Source organism: Oncorhynchus mykiss, chromosome 7, assembly GCF_013265735.2.
Source record: "Oncorhynchus mykiss isolate Arlee chromosome 7, USDA_OmykA_1.1, whole genome shotgun sequence".
In the NCBI taxonomy this organism is placed as follows: Eukaryota; Metazoa; Chordata; class Actinopteri; order Salmoniformes; family Salmonidae; genus Oncorhynchus; species Oncorhynchus mykiss.
Genome location: NC_048571.1, coordinates 104,372 through 115,219, shown reverse-complemented (window position 1 = coordinate 115,219; position 10,848 = coordinate 104,372). Strand labels below are relative to the sequence as shown.

General features: G+C 40.4%; 1 protein-coding gene and 1 long non-coding RNA gene across 2 annotated transcripts in view; both read right to left on the bottom strand.

The window, feature by feature from the left end:
* Window positions 1–10,848, bottom strand: part of LOC118965192 (gastrula zinc finger protein XlCGF28.1-like) — a 115,935-nt gene that overhangs the window by 30,616 nt on the left and 74,471 nt on the right. The window lies entirely within an intron of this gene.
* LOC118965197 lies at window positions 8,527–10,244 on the bottom strand. The gene is made up of 3 exons (XR_005052463.1): window positions 10,158–10,244; window positions 9,058–9,226; window positions 8,527–8,774 (listed from the first exon to the last, which is right to left on the bottom strand). It is a non-coding gene; the product is annotated as an uncharacterized LOC118965197 (long non-coding RNA).

The following is a 10,848-nucleotide window of genomic DNA, read 5'->3' as shown; positions in this document are numbered from 1 at the left end:
AATATTTTTCTACAATGCATACAAATATATGGTAATCAGTATAAAGGACTTACATGTTTTCTTATGTAAAACCAGTTAAATAAAATTAAAAACGTATTTGTCTATTTTCATTTCCAATAGTTTTATAAAGTGCCACAGTCCACAGCATTACCACAACAATTCAAGAATGGCCCACTTACTATTGGGGAATTAGAATTCAAGAATTCTATTTAGCATTTTGGGACAAAGTAGCTCCCGTGTTTACACATGACAACACATATGTCACTTAATTCAGTGCTTCCTAGTTCCATGTATCAAACAGTTATTTCAGTTATACTAAAATCTGTCAAATCTGTAGGATCCCCTGCTGTTTACAAGGTGCACCTGTGTAATGATCATGCTGTTTAAATCAGCTTCAGGTGGATGGATTATCTTGGCAAAGGAGAAATGCTCACTAAAAGGGATGTAACCAAATTTGTGCACAAAAGTTAAGAGAAATAAGCTTTTTGTGCATGTAGAACATTTCTTAAAATGTTTACATGTTGCGCTTATATTTTTGTTCAGTATAGTCTGAACATGTAAACTTTTTTTTATGGAAAATAAATGCATGTTTCTGGTCGATGCACCTAGCTGCCTTGTTGACAACATAACAGAGAGGCAAAGATTACTGTTTGGAGGGCTCCTCCCTCCCTGCTTTTTGCACTCAGTGAGAGCACACAATTAAAAATGTTTTAAGTACTATTAATTTAACAAAATGATGAATATGCTTGGGTTGACTGCACAATGTTATTTCAATACGGTTCAATAAGGATAGAAGATAGAATAGTCAAACAGGGAGAAACCAAAATGGAGGTCTGGTGAGGTGACCAAACAATAGTGACACTACATGGAACATTCATTCTTGAACTGAGGTGGCCTTCCATCTTGCAAACCCTTTCATAAACCCCATTGTTAGAGTTTAATATACTGTATCCCCAGTACTATATTGAGCATCAGGCTGTCGAAACGCAGTTTGGTTATGTAAATAGTCTTGTAGAACTGTGGTATTGATGGTCCATTTGAGGGTGAGTCATTAATATGAATGTTCAGAGTGAAAGAGCTGTGAACTCTCCTGTGATGGCCCACGTCTACCACAACCTTTCCTATTGTGTTAGTAAGCACCACAGCATTTTAGGAAGCCAGTGTTCAAAATGTAAAAAATATATAAAAAAAATCAACAACCCCCCCTCCCAAAAAAAATCTGGAAAACATTGAAGAACCACAGCACAATGACATGAAGGTGGAAGAATGGCGCTGCTAAAATCAAACATTAATCTCCTGAGTACAAACCATCGAATCTTGAGTACATACCTAGTCCCCTGAATACAAACCTAGTAATCTTACATACAGGCCTTCAAATAGTGAACTACTCTTTTAATGGACTGGTAGGTGCTATGAAAGGGGTGTTTAAAAAAATGAAATCTTTGTATTTCCTTCATTAGTCCATTGTTATTACAATGCCAAAAATGTTGCATGTTTCCTGTTAGCAATCAAGTTTTCAAGATAGAGCACTTTCAGTACTGAGGAAAAAGTGTGATGATGCAAATGATACGCAAATGAGCAAAATGATAATTGCATCATCACACTTTTTGATCTGTACTGCAGTGTTTCTTAATCCTGGTGCAGGGGACCAAAGAGGTGCGTTTTTTTTTTTTTTTTGCCCCTAACACTCACACACTGGATTCAACTAAGCAACTCAAGCCTTTGAATTGAATAAGGTATGTGAGTGCGAGGGCAAAAACACACATGTACACCCCTTTGGGACCAGGATTGGGGAACACGGCTGTACTGAAAGTCCTCCATCTTCAGAACTTCACTGTTGACGTGTACATTATTTGGGATTGTATACAGGGTGATGAAACCAATGTGTACATTTGTCATTTTAATGAACTATCCCTTTAATTGGAGTTTCATTGGAGTTTCATTTAGTTAGAGATGGATTTGCTCTAAGCATGTGCTATAAATAAACATTATCTTAAGGAGGCTAGGCGAACCTAACGAGTGTGCTCTCATACTCCCTTAAAAGACCTTTGCTTAAAAAAAGAGAAAAAAGTCGGCAGCTGTATGTCCACTTTGAGACGCCATAGACCCCTTTCTGTGTTTACAAACATAGGTCACAAAATGGCATCATAATATATGCACATAATTCTTCCAAACTCTTTCGAATGGGAAGCATGCTTGCACCTTAGACAAACTGATGTGAAAAAATGATGTGTTACAAATGATTTCAGTAGTCCTACATTGTCACAAGTAAGGGTACAATGGGGGAATTGCTGACATAAAAAAAGCAACGTTTGGGGGAAAAAATGGTATGTAGATTAAGGTCACGCTTAGGTGAGTAAACTGTAAAGGGAAATTAATGGCTACAGTTACCCTGGTAGAAGATTATGGCATAGGGTTTCACACAGGTGTGTTAATCTAGTTTATCAGTTTTATTTAGAAATTATTTGGTAAGTAATACTTCAAAGCTAAGTCTAGTTGTCTTCTTTTAATTATTTTAATAAAATATGTGGGGGTGGAAATGGTGTTGCACATGTCACCATTAATATCAGCACTACCTGCACATTCATTTTCATTGTACTTTATTTGTGGATCCTTTTCCATACAATCCATGATGTACAATTGCACTAAATATTATTTGAATATTTAAAATCCCAGCAGTCTTTAAAAAGACATTCAGGAGCAAAAGGTTTTTAATAGTTGTTTTAAATTCATGAAACAAATTGGAATGTAAAAGAACGTTAAAGAACACTGGAATACAACATTTTACAACAATAACGTAACTAATTAATTCAGTGTAACATTGATGTGGCGACTCTCTTATGCTCTGCTATTGCACAATTCTAATTTGTATAAAGGTCAAAAATAAAGCGATCCCCAGTAAAATTGGAGCACTCATGAGCCCACCTCCTGCACTGCTCAGACCTAATCTAGTCCCTACTGAAATAGGGGGAGAGATGCCAATTTAAAAGCTCTCTCAAACGCTTAGCTAGCTATCTAGCTACATGACATAAAATGCTGTGTAAAATATCTACAAGGCTATGAAGTAACGTTAACTCTAAAGCGGTCAGTCACTAGTGCAAACATTTACAACTGCAATTAAGCTACGGTATCTTTTTAATGTATTTTACCTCAGACGATCTGGAAGGAAGGTTGTTAACTAGCACTCCTAGCAGCTTTTGCTGACGAGCTAGCATTTACTGCTAGTGAAGTTGCTAGCCAGCAAGTTAGAATAAACTAGTACTAACTGTGTCATTAACTGTGTTCGAATACTAACATACTGTATACTACATACTTAATGAGTGTATGCTACATACTATTAGTTCATTTTAGTATACTGTAAATGAACAGTATGCTCTCAGTTGAGCGTACTAGCTCTTCACATGTCTAGCTAGTTATAGCGTAACAAATTACTAGTTAGACATTTTACGACTTTGGGTGTGTTCTTAAATTAAATCTGGAGTGCCTGGGTGTGTTCTTAAATTCAACCTGGAGTGCCAGGGTGTGCTCTTAAATTCAATCTGGAGTGCCTGGGTGTGTTCTTAAATTCAATCTGGAGTGCCTGGGTGTGTTCTTAAATTCAATCTGGAGTGCCTGGGTGTGTTCTTAAATTCAACCTGGAGGGCCTGGGTGTGTTCTTAAATTCAACCTGGAGTGCCTGGGTGTGTTCTTAAATTCAATCTGGAGTGCCTGGGTGTGTTCTTAAATTCAATCTGGAGTGCCTGGGTGTGTTCTTAAATTCAACCTGGAGTGCCTGGGTGTGTTCTTAAATTCAATCTGGAGTGCCTGGGTGTGTTCTTAAATTCAACCTGGAGTGCCTGGGTGTGTTCTTAAATTCAATCTGGAGTGCCAGAGTGTGCTCCAAAATTCAGAGCATTGTCAGATTGTCCGTTTGTAAATTCAGAGCGCACATTAGACACTCGGGCTGAGGAATAGGGTTGATTTGAGCACTCTGACCTTACAACAGCATTCAAACACCCAAACTAACATTGGCTAGCTTGCTAGCTACTTCCAGACTCAAATGAGACCACTCTGACCATTTGACTCGCCCTAGCAGAGCTAGTTAAGCAGTTTTCATGTTATCCAGAGCGTTGGTGACTGTAACTGTGCTGCTGGCAACAATTTAATGACGCTTTTTTTGCGTTTACTGACACCGGCCATATTCAACGAGTGTTGAGCGCTCGTAAATTCATTATTCTGCGTTCTGGTACACTCAGATGAGAAAAATCAGGGTAGATAACTCTGAAATCGGTGTGGATAGCCCGAGCAAATTTATGAAAGAACCCGAATGTACATTGAGATTGCACAACGTCTATACCATTTAGCCCAGGGGTTAGTTACCCCCAAGTAGGGCGAGTTGCCCCCAACACACTCATCCACCATATTACAACTTTACAATTTTTTCCCCAAATGTTTCTCTCTAAACAAGTTATTATTTATCTTAAGGCTTTCCTACTTGTATGTTTTAAAAAACTATTATAGATCTAACTTAATTAATATATATCTACAACTTTTTTTTCCATAATATATATGTATTTTTTTTACCACAAAATAATTTGGTGTAAATATCTCCAAAAGTTGTGATGACACAAAGGAAATTGGGAAAATAATTTGGTGTGGTCCTAATGTGAAATATAGGGGGGGGGGGGGGGGGGTGTTGAACAACTCTGGAGAGACCTGAAAATAACTGTGCAGCGACACTCCCCATCTAACCTAACAGAGCTTGAGAGGATGTTTCCCTCAATCCTGACCAGTCTCCCAGTCGCTGCCACTGAAAAACATCCCCACAGCATTCAGGCCATAGAGTTTAATCTTGGTTTCATCAGACCAGAGAATCTTGTCCTTTAGGTGCCTTTTGGCAAACTCCAAGCGTACTGTGATGTGACCATTTACTGTGGAGTGGCTTCCGTCTGGCCACTCTACCATAAAGGCCTGAATGGTGGAGTGCTGCAGCGATGGTTGTCCTTCTGGAAGGGTCTCCCATCTCAAGAGGAACTCTGGAGCTCTGTCAGACTGACAATCGGGTTCTTGGTCACCTCCCTGACCAAGGCCCTTCTCCCCCGATTGCTGAGTTTGGCCGAGTGGCCAGCTCTAGGAAGAATCTTGGTGGTTCTAAACTTCTTTAAGAATGATGGAAGCCACTGTGTTACTGGGGACCTTCAATGCTGCAGAAATGTTTTGGCACACTTCCCCAGATCTGCGCTGACACAATCCTGTCTCTGGGGGTCTATACGGACAATTCATTCGACCTCATGTCTTGGTTTTTGTCCAAGGAATTGAATTTACCACAGGTGGACTCCAATCAAGTTGTAGAATGATCTCAAGGATGATCAATGGAACAGGATGCACCTGAGTTCAATTTCGAGTCTCATAGCAAAGTGTCTGAATAATTATGTACATAAGGTATTTCTGTTTTATATTTTTTATACATTTGGAAAAAGGTCCAAAAACCTGTTTTCGCTTTGTCATTATGGGGTATTGTCTGCATATTTTATCAATTTTAGAATAAGGCTGTAAAGTAACAAAATGTGTAAAAAAAGGGGTCTGAATATTTTAAGAATACTCTGCAAGACATGGCAGAGCCAGGGTGAAATTAATCAAATTTGATTTGATTTGATTTGATTAGTTGTTGGCTTTTCTTCCAGGAAGCTCCGCGCATGCGCGCATCATTCTTCAGGATACGCCAGAATTGTGCAGTCGAGACGAAACTTCTGTTTCCGTTTCAAATATATTACTACTGGTATGTAATAGCACGTTTTAAGATCGAAAGAACATGTCATAACATGCTAGGTAACAAATACGTCAAGGTATTATCACGTTTGTTAAAGTTTTTTTTGTGCTATTTTTGGGTCAAACCGCGTGAGTGAACTTGATCACTTTTTTACAAGTTTATTTATTTCACCTTTATTTAACCAGGTTAAATAGGCAAGTTGAGAACACCTTTATTTAACCAGGTAGGCTAGTTGAGAACACCTTTATTTAACCAGGTAGGCTTGTTGAGAACACCTTTATTTAACCAGGTAGGCTAGTTGAGAACAAGTTCTCATTTACAATTGCGACCTGGCCAAGATAAAGCAAAGCAGTTCGACACATACAACGACACAGAGTTACACATGGAGTAAAACAAACATACAGTCAATAATACAGTATAAACAAGTCTATATAGGATGTGAGCAAATGAGGTGAGAAGGGAGGTAAAGGCAAAAAAAGGCCATAGTTAGATAGTTTGTGTTAGTCTGAGTGGATGTATATCATTTCGTCAAGGTAATTTCATAAAGGATACATTTCTTTGAGATTTCTGGGTTCGTTTTACATGTCGTTTTTGGTTTTGTGTAAAATGGCGGCTCCTATCAGGTCTGCGTCAACACACTTCAGTGTCGGCACTGAGGGTGGAGCAGAGAATTTCACGGTTGCACTACTGTTTTGAAGCTAAATGTAATGATTATCAGTTTTCTACATGTGTACTAATATTCAGAGACATTCAGTTGTTTCTGTCTATCTGTAAATGTTACTATGGTGTGAATGGAAATGCTATTGGTTTTTGATTTTAATAATACAGTGAAGACAAGGTTATTCAGGAAAATAGTACATAGTGCTGCCTAAAACATACCTTGTACTAAATGTTTTTGTTGTTGTAATTTATGCATTTATGTGAATTCAGGAAATCTACTATAGATTAAGTGCATTAACAGTTGTGTAGCCTAATATAAAGTGTATACTTTGTCTAGTGTGAATTAATTAATGTTTTGTCAATGCTTAGTTACCAGATCTATTGAAATGAGATCAGTTCTTGACTTGGACAGGAGCTCACTGGAGCTGAGTACCGTCACCTCAAATTTCTACTGTTTGAGCTCATGTTCCTCTTATAGAATATTAGCTTAACTGTGTTGTGGAGCTCCTGCACCTAAATATAAACAATATTTTTAAAGAATAAAGAAAGTGCCAGAACTGTCAAGAGTAACTTTTGTGTTCGTTTCTCTTTATTACTACAGGCCGACTCAGATTAAGTCTGGGGCTGGTAACATCAACAGTGAGGACAGACCCCAGCCTGCCTCTTATTGGGAATTTTCCAGTAAATGTGTGCACATTATACATCTTAGAGTAGTCAGCAGAATAAGTGCACTCTATATGTGTCTAGGTCATTAGGCACCATTAAACATGCACCTGTCTTGGGAGTGGGCATGTCTGTTTATTTTTGTACCATTGCTATGGCCTAATATTTACTGTTGCTATGGTTACACCACAAATGCCCTACATGCACCTGTCTTGGGAGTGGGCGTGTCTGTTTATTTTTGTACCAATGCTATGGCCTAATATTTACTGTTGCTATGGTTACGCCACAAATGGAATCTATGCCCTAATGTGAAACCAAGCTAAAATTAGTGCAAGGCAATAAGATAAGGGTGGGTAAATGCCAGAGGGGATGAAACATTAACATAAAGAGGAGTTACTATGTGTGTGAGGTAAGGAGGAAAACTGTATAAAAAAGTTTGTGCCAAGGCTGGAAAGACATTGACTGAATATTTCCACGACACTCTCTCCTTCCACACTGAGTCCAAACCTACAGTCACTGGGTCCTGATTGTGACAGTGGAGCCCATTTTGCACTGCAGGATCCAGAGATGGCATCAGTGAAGCTGGAAGACTGCAGTCAAACACTGGAACTGAATGCCAACATTAAAAATGAAGAAGTGGAGGAGAAGATTGGGAAATCTGTTTCTCATGGTAAGAGCAGGTTCTAAGTTTGTGTTTTTCATTCCAACTTCCCACTGTGCATGAAAGGTTGCTGTAGAACTGTTTCATGATGAACTGTTTCTATGAGAAGGTAGATGTTATTTCATGCTACTGCCTAGGGATGCAAGATATATCGGTGAACATATCGGATGTGTAGTTTAACGCCGATGTGCAAAACCGATGTCAAAGCTGACGTGTGTAACGGATGTGAAACGGCTAGCTTAGTTAGCGGTGCGCGCTAAATAGCGTTTCAATCGGTGACGTCACTTGCTCTGAGACCTTGAAGTAGTAGTTCCCCTTGCTCTGCAAGGGGAACCCATCGCTTTTGTGGAGCGATGGGTAACGATGCTTCGTGGGTGTCAGTTGTTGATGTGTGCAGAGGGTCCCTGGTTCGCGCCCGGGTATGGGCGAGGGGACGGTCTAAAGTTATACTGTTACACGTGCATACAAATGTATTTATATAGCCCTCCTTACATCAGCTAATATATCAAAGTACTGTACAGAAACTCAGCCTAAAACCCCAAACAGCAAGCAATGCAGGTGTAGAAGCACGGTGGCTAGGAAAAACTCCCTAGAAAGGCCATTACCAAGGAAGAAACCTAGAGAGGAACCAGGCTATGAGGGGTGGCCAGTCCTCTTCTGGCTGTGCCGGGTGGAGATTATAACAGAACATGGCCAAGATGTTCAAATGTTCATAAATGACCAGCATGGTCAAATAATAATAATCACAGTAGTTGTCGAGGGTGCAACAAGTCAGCACCTCAGGACTAAATGTCAGTTGGCTTTTCATAGCCGATAATTGAAAGTATCTCTACTGCTCCTGTTGTCTCTAGAGAGTTGAAAACAGCAGGTCTGGGAAGGTAGCATGTCCGGTGAACAGGTCAGGGTTCCATAGCCGCAGTTGAACCGCAGGCAGTTGAACAGTTGAAACTAAACTGGAGCAGCAGCACGGCCAGGTGGACTGGGGACAGCAAGAAGTCATCATGCCAGGTATTTCCGAGGCATGGTCCTAGGGCTCAGGTCCTCCGAGAGAGAGAAAGAAAGAGGGAATTAGAGAGAGCATACTTAAGTTCACACAGGACACCGGATAAGACAGGAGAAACACTCTAGATATAACAGACTGACCCTAGCCCCCGACACATAAACTACTGCAGCATAAATACTGGAGGCTGAGACAGGGGTCAGGAGACACTGTGGCCCCACCCGATGATACCCCCGGACAGGGCCAAACAGGCAGGATATAACCACCCACATTGCCGAAAGCACAGCCCCCACACCCCTAGAGGGATATCAACCACCAACTTACCATCCTGAGACAAGGTCGAGTATAGCTCACAAAGATCTCCGCCACGGCACAACCCAAGGGGGGACGCCAACCCAGACAGGAAGACCACATCAGCGACTCAACACACTCAAGTAATGCACCCCTCCTAAGGATGGCATGGAAGAGCACCAGTAAGCCAGTGACTCAGCCCCTGTAATTAGAGTTAGAGGTTAGAGGCAGAGAATCCCTGTGGAGAGAGGGAAACCGGCCAGGGCAAGGGCGGTTCACCTTCACAGTCCTGGGCCAGACTACACTCATTCATATGACCTACTGAAGAGATGAGTCTTCAGTAAAGACTTAAAGGTTGAGACCGAGTCTGCAAGTCTCTCACATGGGTAGGCAGACCATTCCACAAAAATAGAGATCTATAGGAGAAAGCCCTGCCTCCAACCTATATAACGTAGGTACAGGACGTAATGAACTCACGTGAAATTTTGCGCTACAACACAGCATTCCTAACTTAGCCCACTATGTCTGCTGTGTGGATCGAGCAGTCATTTGAAAGAGTAAGGACATTTCAGTGAAACAAAGGCGAAATCCATTAAAGCCAAGATAATGGAATTCATTGCCCTTGACAATCAACCGTTATCTGCGGTGGGTGATGTTGGCTTTCGCCGACTGGTCAAGCACCGGTCAACACAACCAAGTGCGCTAATTTTCCGATGTTGCCCTACCGGAGTTACACAGTAATATTGTCACTGCTATTAGCTTCACGACATACATACTATGGAACGCCGTTTGGGTCTTTGCGTGTCAAAAAAGACACAGTTGCACTGTCAAAGCTGTACAAAAAAAGGTCTGCAAACAAGCAAACACCGGCCACGAACTATGTATTTACAATACCACGTTGGTAATAAAGCATCATTTGTTCGAACGCAACTTTTGGGGTAGCTAGCTTTAGCCTGGTACCTTAGCTAGCACAAATACAACCAGCCAATGACCAGTAGAAACTGCAGTAATTTTAATTATTCTTAGCAATGATTTAGGAATCATTGTAAGTATTAGCTAGGTTGCCACTTGATGTTCGCCTATTGAAAATGAACTTCAGTTCATGAAAATAAATAGCTAGCCAGCTACTTAACCCTGTTGCCGAAAGTTTCCGTTATAAGCAGCCAACTAGCTTCATCTGGCTAGTGAGGCTCGACTGGACCGGGTTATGTGTTGTGAAGCTAGCCACAATAAGCTAGCCACAATTAGGCACAAAAGTGGAATTTGCCGTTGGTCTTCAAAATAAAAGTATGTCATTTACAGTGATGCCAATGAATACAAATAGTAGAATTATGCCAAAGTCCACTATTGTGGCTAGCAACTGAAACAGATTATGTCGGTTTGCTATGTTTTTGGGGAAGAACATTGTTTGCATCCATTAGCTTTTTTTTAATGACCAGCACTGTAGGTGTACGAGACAACTAGCATCATAGCATATGTAGTGATGAATCGTTGACATATGAAATACAAGTGAGAGTGTAATCAATGTGTAATAACTAAGTAAACGTGTAAAATTAATATGTGACGGGAAGTCATATTCAGGTCCTGATTGGTCAACAAGCTTATTTGACACGTCAAAAAGTGTTATTTGACATGTATATTTTTCGACACGCAAAGACCCAAACGGCGTTCCATAGAAATCCTGGTTGAGAATGAAACGACTGAACAAATGAACGAAACAGCACAGCAAGTAAGTGAAATAACTAGGTTTTGATTATGTTGTACTGGTAATGGGGACATATGTAAATGTCAACAAAATAACTTTTTGGTGTGTGTGTCCGTAAC